We start from the raw sequence: 17408 nt of genomic DNA on the forward strand, positions 1-17408 counted from the left end.
AATGGATTATCTAGCCAGTTGCAGAGTGGCACATAAGTAGTTGCACACTGGCACATAAGTAGTTGCACAGTGGCACATAAGCAGTTGCATAGTAGAACATAAGCAGTTACACAGAGTGCATTATCTTTATTGATTTTAATTTTATGTGACAAATTTTCTTTTTTGCCCATTGCACTAATGAGTGTCGGCTGTTCGCACTGCTTAACGCCACCGAGTGGAACGGTAGCCAACTACCCAACTACGAACCTAAGGAAGTACTCAACATCAGGAAGAAGCTGGCATATGATTGGGTCACCAGCGTGCACAACACTGCCCCATGGAGGAAGTTGCTGAGATACGACAAGGACTAGGTCAGTACTGTTTTTCTTTCTCTACTCCATGGAGGAAGTTGCTAGTTTGCACAATTTTTAAGCAGATTTTGTTGTTGCACACTAGTAGTAATTCCGTTTGCAACTCAATATCATCACTTTTGTTGATACATTAGGAGCATTGGACATACAATTGCTCAACAACTAAACATTTAACCAGTTGCCATGGTTAGCCCATCCACTGTGGCACAAATAGCAACCTTTTTTTTAAACAGTGCATGAACTAATTCAAGGAGCATAAATTAGATACAGAGAAATCATAGATGTTGAATGTGTCCACTTGGTCCCAACATTGCTCAAAAAACATCATTCTTTTCCTTTTTTGTCCCAAAGTTAGAAACGATGAAACAGAATCACAGTAGCCTGAGTGGACACACACCAGCAGTGTGCTCTGTAGATTGGCACTGGCTACATTTGTTTTTCTACTTTGGGTGTAGCTCCAGCACCGATTTGTACCGTCGACTCTTTGCCCTACCCTTTGTAGTAGACCTTGGAGGATCCCTGGGCACAAAATCATCAAAAGCTTGTGCAGGGGATGCAGCCTCCAACGGGGCAGTAGGACCATCACGATCACCTGTGTAATAATCATATAAAAAGTTTAGTATTTTTTTGTTGTGCAACCAGTACTGATGTTCTTTGCAACCACACAGCCCATGATGTGCAACTAACTAGTTGCTGTGTGCAAGTTAAGTTGAAAAAAACACCTATAGTAGCTTGGCCCGTCATGGTACTTGGATTGTAATCGCCTATGGGCAGAACAGGAAAAACAAGTTAGATCTTTAGCTTGATCCTCAAACTAACACAACGCACACAACTAGGCAGCATGTTCTGTGCAACTAGGCACTATGATATGTGCAACTAAAGTCACACACCCTAGTTTTGTTGGGAGTTGGGGAAGGTATTTACCTGGGTGATGAGCCCCCTGAGTCCTGCCTGTAGGTCCATTGGGAGTAGCACGCAGGGCACTGCTAGTTGGGCCAGGCAGGGGAGGAGGTCTTTGAGGGTTGGCATCACCTATAGCCAGAACAGGACAAACAAGTTAGTTGTGTTATATTTGATGCTCGAACTAACACATCATGCGCAACTAGGTAGCCTGTTCTGTGCAACTGGGCACCATGATGTGTGCAACTGGAGTTATAGACCTAGTTTGATGGGGAGTTGGGCAGGTAATTACCTGGACGATGAGCCCCCTGAGTGCTGCCTGTAGGGCCATTGGGAGGAGCACGCGGGGGAGGAGGTGGCGGAGGATGCAGTGTACAGCCAGGAGGTTGAGGAGGTCCTTGAGGGTTGGCATCACCTATATCCAGAACAGGAAAAACAAGTTAGTTGTGTTATCTTGATGCTCAAACTAACACAGCATGTGCAACTAGGCAGCCTGTTCTATGCAATTGGGCACCATGATGTGTGCAACTGGGCACAATGATGTGCGCAAATGAAGTCACACACCTAGTTATATCAGGAGTTGGGGCAGGTAATTACCTATATGATGAGCTCCCTGAGTGCTGCATGGAGGTGGAGGAGGTCCTCCAGGGTTGCCATCATCTGATGGCCCCGTGGCAGCAGTTGGTTTTTTCTTTTTCTTGGACTTGTTCAGGTGGTCGATCTCGGTACGTGTTGCGCGCATATGCTTGTATACAATAGCTTGTGCTGGATCAGAACCACTCGCAAACTTTGCTAGTTTCCAAAAATCATATATCATGTTCCTCTCCCTTATCTGCTTCTTTGATTGAGGAGGCATTTCATCCGGTTGCTCATAACCAGTCCCTGGCGCACTAGGTACAGCAGTAGGTGTCCACCGTCTTAGCAGGTACCTTTCTGGTATGACATCAACTCCAATATGGGTGAACACCTTGAGGATGTGGCAATAGATGATGTTGTCCTTGTCCATTTTACAACACTCACACAAATAGGAACCCTCCTCCACCCTTGCCTTCACCAAGTAGTTTCGGGAACCATATTTGGCAGCAAATTCCTGGTTTGGTCTGAGCTCAAATATATCAGCACCAACTTGGAATGCATTATAACGTCCAATCAGCTCAAACTCTTCTCTGAACTTGCGGTAAAGGTCCCTAGTGTAGGTTTTGTAAGCTTGCTTCTCTATTGGGAAGTTGGACCACAACTCGATCTCAAGGTGTTCTGTCCTGTAATCATTGCAGCCTTCCTTTGCAAGGATGTGGTTCTGGATTTTTTTCATATTGCTTGACGAAGTTCAACATTGAGTTGTGTGGGTTTGCATATCTTTTTAGGACGGCGTTGAACTCCTCACTACGCTGTGTAGACTGTAGGAAGGGGAACAACCTGTGTTTGAAGTAGCACGGCACCCAAGTTGACCTGTATTCATACAACTTCTCAAAGTGCATGTGTGTCATAGCCTCGTACGTCATCATTAACCCAACCCAATTCTGATCAAACTCGTCTATAGTGAAGCTGAAGTCAACACACTTGTTGAAATCATCAGAGAGTCCTGGATTCCGGCACAGCAGCCAACCAACTTTTTCCTGAGCCTTTTTCATGATGTGCCATCGACAACGGCGGTGCACGGTGGTTGGAAAGATGCTCTGTATTGACTGCCTCATTGCACCATCCTAATCGGTGATGAAGTTGTCAGGAGGTTTGCCATCCATAGCCCCTAGGAATGCTCCAAAGACCCAATCAAAGCTCGATGCCAACTCGTACCTCACAAACGCGCGACCCAGCATGAAAGATTGGCCATGCTGGTTTTATTCATATGAAGGGCGCGAACAGCATATTGTACATGTTGGTCATGTAGGTGGTGTCAAATGATATGCAATCGTGGTACGCCTCCGCATAAGCTTTTCGAGCTAAGCCATCCACCCAAAATATGTTGACAACTCTGTCCTCTCCATCATATTTCACCTTATAGAAGAAGTCTGGATCGGTTTTTTTATATATCCTTGAAGTGCGCAATTGTCTCAATCAGATCACCCTCCTTTGTGTCATCTCTATGGAAACTTGTACACAGATTTGTTATTGCCTTTGGTCCGAATGGCACCATCGTCTCAGATCCATAGAACTCTTCCATTACATGCATCATACGTCATGCATAATACAAAAAGAAACAATATACATTTTATTAATCGTACGAATGCACATATCCAGCTGCACAATAATACGATATGAGTTGGCACGGAAGATAGTTGCAGGAAATTGACAACCAGCTGCCCCTTTTAAAAAACACTTTCATTTTGCACACAGGACATTATGTAGGCGCACAATGAAGGTGATCTAGCTGCACAGATACATTATGTAGTTGCACCGTGAAGGTAATCTAGTGGCACACTTAAGGCATTTTAGTTGCACACCAGTAACATAACAGTTGCACACTGGACTGCCTAGAGGGAAACTTAAATCTGTAAGGGATATAGAAACACACCTGTAGTCAAGTTGCAGTTATACAAGATGCGCAAAAACTCCTTTTCATCAGGAGAGATCCTTGGTGGGATCTCAAGTATTTGGACAATGAAGGTTTGTTCACAAGCGGATGATTGTGGTCATGAACAAAATATGTCACCTCCCATCGCCCATCCATTAGCTTCACCAACATTTTCGCTTTGCATTGAGTCTGCTTTATTGTCTGGCATTTTCGTTTCTTCTTTTTCTTACTAGCACCAGCCTCCTCTTCATCAAAGATTGGAGGTTCATCTTCCATTTCCTCATCAGTGTCAACAGGTCTTGGATCTGGTATAGGGTCCATGATAGGAGGAGCCTCAGCTCCACCATCATCAGCTTTTGGCTTCTTATACTTGTTGCAGCAAAACTGTTGTTTTACCAATACATGGCCTGTCTGCCCAGAGGTGTTCATTTTGACAGAGAAACCCATCCGTAAGGCGTAGCTATTGTAGTGATCCTTAGCAATTTGAAGGGTGTCAAACCTCATGCCAACATAGGGTTCCATTGGTTGAGAACCAGCCTCATCTTCTCCTTCTTCTCCGTGCACAGTACCGTCAACAGCGCCAGCACCCAGCTCAGTCCTGGTTGGACCAGGAACATTTGCCGCGGTGCCCGTGTCATCAAGAGTATGACTTTCTGACTACAAAGACACCACTACAGGGACAACATGGGTTGATGACTGCCCTGCCACATTGTCATGTCCCATAGGGTTAGGCCCATGACTTGTCTACGTGTAGTAAACAGAGCGCCCGTTTTCTGTCAAATTCCCTTGCGGTATGCTGGGTTGTTGCTGATCCATATCACGAGGAAGCTCATTTAGATCAGGAGGCAACTCATTGAGATCAAGCATTTTTTTCCCTTTTCAGGCTGCTGCCACACATGCACTGCATATACAGAACACGGAAGTGATGTGAAGTTTTAATCATCAAAGAGTGTTTGAAACAACCTAAAAACATAGTAAATTGGTAGTTGCACACCATTTTATGACAATCTTAGTTCAAAAAGCAACATCTCTATAGCAGAATCTTTTATTTATAACAAGTATGCATTTTTTTGTTTGCACAACCTTGTTATGTTAGTTGCACAGTTTGTAGTAAATAGTTGGCAAGAACATGACTTTTTTTTACTATAGAGTTTCTCTGACTTTTTCCTCTTTTTGTTCCAATGATCTGCAGATTTTCTGTTGGCAAGCAGCTGATCTAGATTTTTCTGCACATAATTTGGACATAATTTGATGCCACAATTGAGACGGTGAAATCCAGGTGAAAGGAGAAAGAAGAATTGGATGACAGATTATAGATATATGTTTTTCATCGCTGTTTCTGTTTCTACTTCTAGTATATTGAACAAATATTTTACACTATAGCTTTGTAGTAGGTTTGGCACCAGAATATATGTGTGGGACAAGATTATATGCGCGACTACTTTAATATTTGGTTTGTGGTTTCGTTTGCTATGTACAAAAGTTTCTTGTGTTTTTGCTGTCGTACTACAAATTTTTGGTTTTGGCTATAATAGATGTCTCAGTTGGCCAGGATGCATTTTTTCAGTTGGCCAGCATGCATGTTCAGTTGGCTATAATAGATGTTCTATTTGGCGAGGATGCATATTCAGTTGGCCAGCATGCATGTTCAGTTGGCCAGGATACATGTTTCTATTGCACATATACTCCAGGTTTTCTATAGTGTTCACTCAAAATACATGTTCAGGATACATGTTCAGTTTTGCCTAGCATGCATGCTGAGTTGACAGAATACAGGTTCAGTTGGTTGGGATGCATGTTCAGTTGCACACTTATGCATTTTCCGTTGGCTACAATGCATGTTTAGGTTTTTGTCTAGAACCATGTTTCAGTTGGCCACTGAACTTGCTTTATTTGGCTTCTTTAACACATCTAGGTGGGGGAAACTTGGCTGGCATGCATGTTAGAAAAATGTTAAGTAAAGATGGTCTCAAACCATGTTTGGTGTGCAACTAAACCTAATGACTTGTGTTTAGTTGCACAAACCAGGAAACCGTAGGCCTCTATCCATGATTAGTTGCACAGAAATTTATGGTAATTCTTTTCAGTTGCAGATATGACAGTCATGGGGGGGAGGTTGGTGTTATTGGAGGGGTTATTTACCAGGTCCACCTCGTTTTGAAGCAGCTTCTCCATGGATTTCTGCTAGATCCATGGAGGAAGGGGGGAAGCAGCTTCTCCAGGGGGTTGACATATGCAGTAGAAGAAGGGGGGAAGTGAAGAGGGGTAGAGGGAGGGAAATTACCTGCCATGATGTTGCTGCCTGGTATGGATCTGACCACCCTGCCCTTAGATCTTTTCTGAAGCAAGTTCTTCTTCTACTTTGGGGATGCAATGGCTGCTATGTAGGAGGAAGAAGAAGGGCCTTGGATCCCTTCTTTCGTGGAGAGGAAGAAGGAACCGTGGTGGCGTGGGGGCGAGCGGGCGTGGGAGGGCTGGGTAGGTATAGCTGGCCACGTGGGGGAGCACTTCTCGTTCTGTTTGCGCATATCGCGAGCAGCCGCTCGATCGCGCGGGTTGGTGCTCGGTTTCCTTTTCTGGAGCGCAGGACCGCGGGGGGGACAGGTACTTACCTTTTCAGGCCGGCCGCTCCATCGCACTAGTGGGCAGCCGGCTGCCCACTAGACGCGTCCCTAAAATAAAGGGCATGTGTTAACTACACAAGGAATAATTGGAACCAAATATAGCTGTTCAAACTGGTATTGACGTAGTCGAGCAGCATAGTTTCAACTTGCACATAATGAACAACACATTGTGAATGACTGAAATAAACAAGGCATAAATGAACAGTATAACGACCAAATATAGCCATTGAAAACTGGACAGAGTCTCACTTCAACCAACCTAACAAGCAAATACAGACAAATAGGGCATATGCTTGAAAACTGCACAAATGCCCACAACAACCAACCTAACAAGCAGATAAAGATAAACAAGGCATCTGCTTGATAACTGGACAAATGCTAAAAAAAGCAACCTAACAACCAAATACAGATAAACAAGGCATCTGCTTGATAACTGGACAAATGCTAAAAAAGCAACCTAACAACCAAATACAGATAAACAAGGCATCTGCTTGATAACTAGACAAATGCTCACTGCAACCAAACTAAGAACCAAATACAGATAAACAAGGCATCTGCTCGATAACTGGAAAAATGCTCACTCCAACCAACCTAACAATGAAATACAGATAAACAAGGCATCTACTCACTATAAATAACCAAATATAGCCATTCGTGAAACTGAAGTGGACAATTCATACTTAAACATCACATAGACCTATTGAACAATACATTTTTGCATAACTGATATAGTTAAACACGACATAGTTAAAGCACCGCAGGCAAATGCTACTACAACAAAGGGTATGGGTTGTCAAGCTAGAAAAGGTAAGATTTGCTGATAGAATGTTGCCTCACATTTCATGGACGGGATCCTTCCAGTTGGAAGAGCACAGACCCATGGTACGCTCTCTGATGTAATAGATGGGCTGTTTCACCTTGGAAGAACCTTCGTGGGTGCCCTCCTCGTGGTCATGGTCGATGATATTTGACTTGGCAATTGAGGATCCCAAGCCGCCGCCATAGAACATGTCCTTTAGAAATGACAAATGGGCTCGATGGCATATAAAGCTCGCAAATCCTTGACCGCTTGGCGAAGGAGATCAGTGGTAGGGCGTCGAAGAGATCGATGACGGCTGAACTAGAGGGGTTGGGGATGGACCACTTGACCTATGGCATGGCTCGCGTGAAGCCGTCGGTGTGGAAGAGCTTGATGCCGTAGCCAGCTTTCCCCAGATACAGTAATACGTTAGCCCGCTAACATGAAGCCTTTGGCATGGCAATGTAGTCAACGTCTCCGCCGGCTTCCGCAGGGACGTGTTGCTCCGGGATTGACAGATCGGGGTGAACAACGGCCACCTTGTCAATGTCCGTCGTAGAGGCCATGATAAACCTATTCTTGGCCGAACACTCATCGGGCTCCCTGGGATACGTGGTCGAGCTTAGGCTGCGACATTCTGGAGTAGGGGATGTGGATCTGGCGGGGAGGTACACCGTAGTCCTCATCTAAAAACTCAGGGGGAGTGGGGCGACGGTATGGGAATCGTTGGGTAACCTGAACTTTATTATCTAAGCTAGGTGGAACGGGAAGACCGGCAGGGGTGGGCGGCGGTGCCGACGCCGGCCGCGAGCTAGGGTTTGAGGGGGGCGGGTGGGGGACTGTGGAGTGGGGGTTGGTGTTCGAGGATACGACGCAGCTACTGAAAAATTTAATAATGGTGGGTGGAGATGGTGGTGGACGAGGGAGGGCGACGGTCCAAATGCCTCGGCTACTGCAATTTACTATAAGGTCGGTGCTGGAGGAGTGTGGGTGATGGTTGAAGTACGACATCTACTAAAATTTGGGTAAAGGAATTGATGCGGGGTGGGAGTGCCCAAGATCGCGCATGGTCGAATAACAATATGCGTGTATGCTAATAAGGAAAAGTGGCACGGATCCGCCGATTTTTGCAACACTCAAGGCGGGTAGTTTGTTTTTAATATTTCTAGCTAGATGCTCTATCACACATGGTTCGTCCTAATTTCCAAATAAACTTATCTTCCTTTAGCTTGCATAGGTGGTGGTTTTACAACACACTTGCATCGCACACGGTTAAGCCAGTATCTCTACCCTTTGCTCGCGCTTGTGCGGTCGTGGTGATTTCAGCGCACTTGCATCGCACACGGTTGAGCCAGTACCTCCACCTTAATTTTCTCGCACTTGCTCGGTTGTTGTGATTTAAATGCACTTGCATCACACACGGTTGAGCCAGCACCTCCATCTTAATTTGCTCGCGCTTGTGCAGGCGTGGTGATTCACATCGCACTTGTATCACACATGGTTAAGATATTATACCCCGTGTCCGTAGAGCGTCATCAAAGTCTTTGCAGCAAAAAAAATGTTAGAGAGGGTCAAAAGACAGCCACACCAGCATGTGGCCCAAATATATATGAGTGAAAAGGGTGGTTTGTGATGTTCAAAATTCCAATGAACAACTTTGACCGCGCGGGCCCACGGTTGGGCGCTTTGTTGAAGATTGATGAGAGGGGCCAGAAGTCAAGAACCACCTGGAAGTGGCCAAATATATGTATATATATTGGGGATGTTTAAAACTTTAAATACACAATGCATAACTTTGGTGGCACCTACGTCGCAAACCCAAAAGCACCCTAACAACCACCTAGCTAGGATATATATAATGATATAATGTCGTACCTAGCTAGGATGCTTGCCCACCACCTCCCACTTCGTGTCAGTGGGGCAGATGCACGTAATGATCGATACTTTGTTCATACATGCATGTCGCCATGACCAACCGTTAGACTGACCAATGAATCTATCATTTGGTCAAATGACAGTTGTTGTTGTCGATAAACCGCTTGGGCCAATAGATTGAACCATCATAAAAATCGCACGAGAGGGACCAGAAAACCAGCACCTCTTGCATGTGGCCCAAAATAACGTACGTTGGGAAAGGGTGATGTGTGTTTTCAATATAGAATAATGTAAAATTTAGATGTGGTGCCTATCTCTCGATACAGACAACAACCATGAAGGCAAGGTAGTTAAGGACGAGATACACAGGGTTTGATGTAGGTCGAACCCAGCAATCCGAGCATCTGGGAGGGAATCCTGACAACACATGAGCTTGATCTTTGGTTGAGCGACATTTGAGGGTGACCGGCCCTAACACGAACTAGGAGGAATCCATTCATGGCCAACACATACCCCTCATTATCGGTCAAAGGGATGAATATATATACACTCGGGGAGCCCACATATATGCGTGTCGTCACAAAAAACCGCACAAGGGAGACGTGGTCGATCAGAAGACCCTGTATACACATCATGCGGCCCAAAAATATGTATGGGTATGATGGTGTATGATGTGTTTAAATCCCAAATGCACAACTTCGATGGGCCACCAACTACATTACAAACCGAACACCGTACCCGACTCCAAGACTGGTTCAATACGTACGATGTCAGTTTTCCAATGTCGAGGCGACGGGGGGGGGGGGGTCGTCCCACACATGCACTCAAAACTTTATTTTGTCTAGCATGGGACACATCTATATATCTATGCACCTATATAGTGTGCGAATAACTTTTAAAATTGGTTGTTGGATGAAGCCAATCCAACGGTACAGAGATGGCAAATCCGAGCACAACTTGCCATTGGATATCATCTACATTCCACCAAATTCTGCCACATGTACAATCTAGAAGACTCCATGGTTGAACTGAAGCATAATGCACCAACCTCAAAACACAAGCACTTCTCCTTTGTTCTCTAGAATCTTCCATATCTTAATTGCCCAAACTTTTTTTTCTAAATGAATTGTCACTTTTTGTTTTTACCTTTACAATGCACAATTCCATGAATCTTCAAATAGATTTTTTATAAAACTAATTGATTTTGGATGAGATGAACTATAATAATTAAACGAACATCTACATCATGCATATATGACTCAAAGCTTACATGCCATAGTGTGGTATTTATTCATAATTTGGTTACCAAATCTCATGCGTGCAATGCACGTGTACCTTACTAGTATCAATAGGAAATCATCATGGTTAAACCCTTCTCATTGTTGGGTAAAAGGGATAGATTGTCTGGGGCCCCTAATTGTTGGTAAAGGATAGTATATATACCTAGGGGAGTGCATACATATGTGTCGCGTCTATAAGCCGCACAAGGGAGACACGCTCGAGAAGAACACCCTGCCCCCTATACCCTCCATGCAACCTGAAAAAGGTTTATATAATCGCCATGACAGGTCAAGTCAACCATTTGTTAATTTTTTAGAGGAAAAAATAACCCATAAAAACATAGTAGGTTTATATAATCGCCATGACAGGTCCAGTCAATCATTCTTTAATTTTTTAGAGCAAAAAATAACCCACAAAAACACAGTCCACTATAGAGATATATATCTCTATAGTGACTGTGTCATGGCATTTAAATGAAGCTTAAGATATGCAACTTCCCACCAGGTCACCCATCCTTGGACTACTCCAGCCCAAGCATGCTTAACTTCTGCGTTCTATTCGACTAGGCTAGCGGATGGTAAGCCGGCCCTTGCTAATAATAATTGCCTCCTTGCCTTTAAGGCATTTCACGTTGGTCACCCTATGGGACATACTCCCTCCTATCACACACATTTGTGCTTTTAGAAACTGTGTGGGATATTTTACATGGACGGTGTGTTGCTGCTAGCCTTCAATGAGCATTGACACTGGTAGCGGGAAAACAATGGGAGAAGAGGCGGGAAACCTATGAGAGGAGTGGCAAGAAATGGTAGCCTGTTTTGAATGAAAACCTAGTAGAGAAGGAAGCATGAGCTACACGATGCATGCGCACAATGCTTACCCACGTACTGCATGTGCTGTCGAAAGGGCTCAGGGTTGCCATTCGATCTGGGAGCATCCAATGGTGCACACGTACGATCCGTGGGGTTTGGGTTCTGTCCAATTAGAACGCACAACTCAGATCGTGCGCGCAGCGGGGGGAGGGGGTGGAGAATATCATACGGAAACCAACATTCGGTGCTAACCGGTAAAAACCACAAGAAAAAGATGTTTTGAAGTTTAATTTTTTTTAAAAGCTGGATGTTTAGAGGATGATGTTTTATTGCCACACAAAATTTTAAGTTGAAACACATTACAAGATGTGAGCTATGAAAAAGACAAAATCAGCATGGAATAGTGGCAAATAGTAATGTCACTATTCAGGGCTGAATTTGTATTTTTCATAGCACACATCTTGTAATGTTTTTCAACTTGAAATTTTGTGTCGTAATAAATCATCACCTTCTTAACATCCCACATTTTTTTAGATTTTTATGAAACTTTAAAATATGCTTTCCACGAAGTTTTCATTGAATATCAACTTTCGTGAATGAACCGTGTGCTATTTGAAAACATTTCGTGAGAAGAATCTCAGTTTTTCAATCCCCGTAAATCCAAAACTAAGCCGAAAATCGTGAAACCTGGCATGGTGTCACGACATGGCACTTATATGTCGAGGAATTTTTTTCGTCCATTGTGGCGCAAGTTTTATTACAAGCCTCTTACGAACCGGAGCTTCTCTCAAAGAAGCCTCATTGTTCCGATAGGGAAATGTGTCCCCCTTGTGGGCAAAACGTAATCACTGCCTCTTTTCGCCTTGTATTTTCTTCTATGGGAAACATGGAACGACAGGATATCTGTGCTGAAATTTAAACTTATTCAGGGTTCCTTTGGCCTTTTTATACACTAATTGAGTTTCCTAGGCATTTAATGTCCATAATTCAAATCTGAACTACAAATACATGCTCCAGTTCACCAAAATTGCTAGAAAATTTATACATGTGTCCTTGGGTGCATGTTTAGGTCCCATGCCAGGAATGGGAATGAATTACAACCGTATCGGTGTCATGGCTCGTCCTCAAACATTTCGAATCTTGGTTTTTAAGTCCCCATAAATCCTAAACTCACCAGAAAGTCATCAAAGGTGGCATGGTGTCACATCATGGCACATATATGTCGTGGTAAAAGCATTGTCCAATTTGGGCCAGGCTTTATTACAAACCTCTTACAGAAACCGAAGCTTCTCTCAAAGAAGCCTCGTGGTTCCGATAGGGAAACGTGTCCCCCTTGTGGGCGAAACGTAATCACTGCCTCTTTTCTCCTTGGATTTTCTTCCATGGGCAACATGGAAGAACATGATATCCGTGCTGAAATTTAAACTTATGCAGGGTTTGTTTGGCCTTTTTATACACTAATTGAGTTTCCTAGGCGTTTAATGTCCACAATTCAAATCTGAACTACAAATACATGCTCTAGTTCACCAAAATGGCTAGAAAAATTATACATGTGTCCTTGGGTGTATGTTTAGGTCTCATGCCAGGAATGGGAATGAATTACAACAATACAAGTGACCTGGCCCGTCCTCAAACATTCCGAATCTCAGTTTTTAAGTCCCCATAAATCCTAAACTCACCAGAAAGTCATCAAAGGTGGCATGGTGTCACGTCATGACACATGTATGTCCTGTTAAAAACATTGCCAATTGGGCCAAGCTTTATTACAAACCTCTTACAAACCGAAGCCTGTCGCAAGAACCCCCGTGGTTTCGATAGCGAAACGTGTCCCCTTGTGGGCCAAACGATAATCACTCCCTCTTCTAGCCTTGTATTTTCTTCTACAAGCGACACGGAACAACTAGAGATTTGCGCTGAACTATGAAATTATTCAGGGTTCGTTTAACCTTTTTTATTCATTAATTGAGTTTTGTAGGCATTTAATGTCCATAATTCAAATCCGAACTACAAATACATGCTCTAGTGCACCAAAATGGCTAGAAAAAACTTACATGTTTCCTTGGGGTGCATGTTTAGGTCCCATGGAACGAATGGGGATGAATTCAACCGTTTCACCTTACTGGATTGGCCACAAACATTGCGAATCTCGGTTATTAAATCTCTGTAAATCCAAAACTCACCAGGAAATCATGAAACTTGGCATGGTGTCACTACGTGGTACATATAATTGTCCAATTGGGGTGAAGCTATTTTGCAAGCCTTTTACAGTCGGAGCCTTTCGCAACACTCATGGTTCTGGTAGGGAAACATGCCCCTGTTGTGGGCGAAACGATAATCGCTGCCTCTTCTCGCCTTGAAGTTTGTTTTCTACAGGCAACATAGAATAACATGAGTGTCGGGCTGAAATTTGAAACTGTTCTGGGTTCGTTTGGCCATTGTATATATATATATATATATATTACTAATTACTAAGTTTTCTATGCATTTAATGTAGTCCATAATTGAAATTTGAACTGCAACCACATGCTCAAGTGAAGCAAAATGGTTGGGATATTGTACATGTGTCCTTAGGTGCATGTTTAGGTCTCATTTAAGGAATGGGAATGAATTACAAACTTGTCGTCATCCTGAAACATTGAGAATATCAGTTTTTAAATCCTAGTAGATCAAAAAGTCACCCAAAAAACATGAAACTTGGCATGGTTTCATGACATGGCACATATATGTCGTGGTAAAAAAATTGTCCAGTTTGAGAAGAGGCGCACACATTAGTAGCCAACGAAGTCCTTTTCGAAACAAAAAGCTGACATGTTAATATCGCAAATGGTTGTATTATATTAACCATGTCAAAATTTAACCATACTCGGTGGCGTGTGTGCAGCCGTTTGATTAGACGGGACAAGCGCGAGAAGTCCGCCGTGCAGGCTCGACGGGACGCGTGCAAGCAGTCCGCCGCGCAGGCTCGACGGGACGCGTGCATCCTGTCCACCTCGCAGGCTCAATGGGACACGTGCGAGCAGCAAGGCTGCCCATGCTCACCGGGAAGCGAGCTCTTTGACCTCCATGCACTAGCCGCCGCCCGCCTCGCTCACAACTTCTCCATTAATGGGTTAATTAAAGGAACTGGACGCAGGGTGATTGCTTGTGATCCCATGGAAGCATTTGCTTTGTTCATGTTTTCAACTTGTATTCCTCCCTAATTTAAATTGCCACATAGGGTAACGGATAATACGACCACAAATAAAATGGCCATGGATAATATGATGACAAATTTACAATGGCACAGATAATAATTGTCTTACATATTCTGGATAATTTAAAATGCCACATGCGGCAAAGCCCGGAAGCCACGGGGGCAAGAGAAGAAGGAAATTGCAGACAACGATCTGGGTCGCTACTATCTCTACTCGTCGATGGATCACCGGGCCGCGAAATCCTCCAGCTCCTTCAATTCCTCACGACATTGCTTGAAAGCAGCCACGGTTCCTCCACCTCCAGCTCACACTCGATCCGGAGCTTCCTCAAGCAACCCATCAGTTCCTCGACGACCGCTTTCAGCGTCATCTCGGAGGCACTGCTCTGCTCATGCAGCATCTTCCAGCCGGCGGCCTCCTCCTCCTTATCGGTGACCAAATTGAGGAGCTTTGCATTGTCACCCATGAGTTGCTCGTCGAGGCCGGTTGCCTTGTCAACCGAGGCATCGATGATCTTGAGCAGCTTCATCAAGCCATCGTCCAACTCCTGCTGCGTAGTGACGCCAGCGAGAATGTCATCATCGCCGACAAAGGACTTCAAGAACGCCGGCTCGTCGTGATGGCCGACACCACGAATGCGCTTGTGAGAGCCCTCGCGTTCCCGTGAGAGCTCGTTCGAGGGCTTCGCTGTTCGCCGGGACATCTCTGCTACGGCTGCGGCTGTGGCTTCGCATCGGGACCTCTCCAGTGCTTCCGCGGCCTTGGTCTTTGCTGCCTGGTTATATGTCCACCCTAAAATCCTCCTACCGGTCATGGCGGAACGACTTGACAGAAAAAAAAATAGTTTTTGTGGGTGATGAGGAGAGGAACTGTGAAGTAATTTTCGAGTGGGTAGTTTTTGTAGCACGGTGCTAAGTGTGAACACATATTAGTTTGACAGGAGTGAACAGATTTGCAAATACTTATTGCGTTGTAATCAACAATGTGACAAGAAACAAGGTCAAAATTTATTGATGGCAGAAGGTTGACCACGTGGTTGCTCGCCGTTGAGGCGTCCGGGCGTGCTCCGCTCTGGCGTCCCTGCGCGCTCTGCTCGCTGTTGAGGCAAAGTTACAATGGCAATGGTTAATAATTCTTAATAATTGTTTGACATATTCAGGATAATTTAAAATGCCAAATGCAGCAAGGCCCGGAACACTCACGACCTACATATGCATACAACTATAATAAAATATAAGCTGAAAGGCTAAGCTGGCGGCCTTCCGAAGATGGTCTTCTCGGACTCCATGATCAGCATAGCACCAACTGTCCCGACCCGCCTCCGCATAAGGGGCTGCTAGCGCTAGGAGGCTCTTTGGGCTGCTGGGCCTCTTCCAGAAGAGCTTGACAGCGTGCAATCGCGCGCATGACAACTCCGCAGAACCACTCCATTTCCATGTCTCTGGCCTGGTAGTAAATTCCGTCGATCACCTGCATCCTCAAGATATCACATTGGCGATGTTCTACTTCGTCGGGGATGTCAACTCTGCCAAGGATGCGCTCGAGCCTGGTCACTACATTATCGGGATCGAGGTTGACACGGCCACTGCGGGCAATGATGAAGCCGCAGGCTGCCTTTGTCTTGATGGAATCGCAGAGGTCCTCTGCCCATTCCTTACAGAGCATCAGGCTCTCGATGAGCACTAGTGACGGCGGCTCTTCGGGTGGGTTGTCGATCATGCCGCCGAGCAGCTCTGGATCTTTTGCACGGTGGATGGCAAGCTGCTCATCACACCTCCTCTGCAATATGTTGATTGTGCTCCCAAGGACTGTGACCCCGATATCGCTGTCGATGGGCCATGGTGCCTGCACCGGTCGATGAAGCTCTTGCTCCCTGACCTACTCCAGCTCGTTCTCCAAGTCGAAGATGTAACGTAGGTAGGCGTCGACATCGAAACTTTGATTGTTGCCTGACATGCTTAGAATAACTAATGGTAGATGGCTGAGGACTAGATCTTCGCAGAGTGTCGCGGCGGTGGTTTATTGCCTGGGTTATATGCAGCAAGCCGTTAGCTGGTGGTAGGAAACTGGTGAGGGTAGAGGCGTGGATTTTACAATTCACCCATGTGGAGCGCGGGAAGCATTCGCTGGAGCGCGGGAAGACTAAGTGGAGCACACACACAACACGGATACCATATCCGGTGCCACGTGTTATTTATCACACAAGTGTTAACATAAGGAAACGTATGTGTAACTTACTAATCATCGCACATGAGTACTCACAGATGCATCGTGTGCTATACACCTAGCCACCGCAATCAACTAGTTTGCATTTTTCAAAAAATTTTGTACAAACAGAATCGCACACGATTTAACTGTATTAACCATCTGTGGTGTAATTTCTCATCACAAACAGTTCATCTGAGTCGGCTGTTTTCCACGTATCACACACATCTTGTTAAGTTGAACCGTTTCTGTTGCGTTCGCTAATCGAAAACAGTTCTTCCGAGTGAACCGTAGGCCCTATAACACACACCTTGATCTGGCTAACCATTTATGTTGCACTCCCTAATAGCAAACGGTTCATCCAAGCGAACTGTATGCCATATATTGCACACACATTGATATGGCTGCCCATTTCTGTTGTTCTGCCTCATCGCAAACAGTTCGAACGGGTTAACCGTGTGCCCTAAATCGCACACGCAACTAAAATCTGAACCGTGTTTGATGGCTCGGCCATCGCAAACGTTCTGCACCTTTTTTGACGGTTTTTTACATCCTCGTTTGTGATTAATGCATCGCACAAAGTTTCGTCAAAGGGTCTCTAATCATAGTGTCGCGTTAGCAGCATCCTGTAGTAGTGAACACCTCGTCCCTTTTAATAGTATTGGCTTTTCCTATGGACTCAATGTGATCTTGGATCACTAAAATAGAAATGAAGAGTCTTGAGCTTTTGGCAATCTTCTATCCTTAGTATCTAGGAGGGGTTCCATATCCTCTTGTCCATGCCATGCCTTAGTTGAACTTTCTGAAATATACTAGTTGAAACTATTAGTCCAACAAGAGATATGTTGACATTAAT

At 44.7% G+C, this 17408-nt stretch overlaps 1 pseudogene; it reads right to left on the reverse strand.

Annotated features, from left to right (window-relative positions):
• Window positions 1-721: 721 nt before the first annotated feature.
• On the reverse strand, window positions 722-15050 carry LOC125536445 (annotated as a pseudogene).
• Between the last annotated feature and the right edge of the window lie 2358 nt (window positions 15051-17408).

Source organism: Triticum urartu, chromosome 2 (genome assembly GCF_003073215.2).
Source record: "Triticum urartu cultivar G1812 chromosome 2, Tu2.1, whole genome shotgun sequence".
NCBI lineage: Eukaryota > Viridiplantae > Streptophyta > Magnoliopsida > Poales > Poaceae > Triticum > Triticum urartu.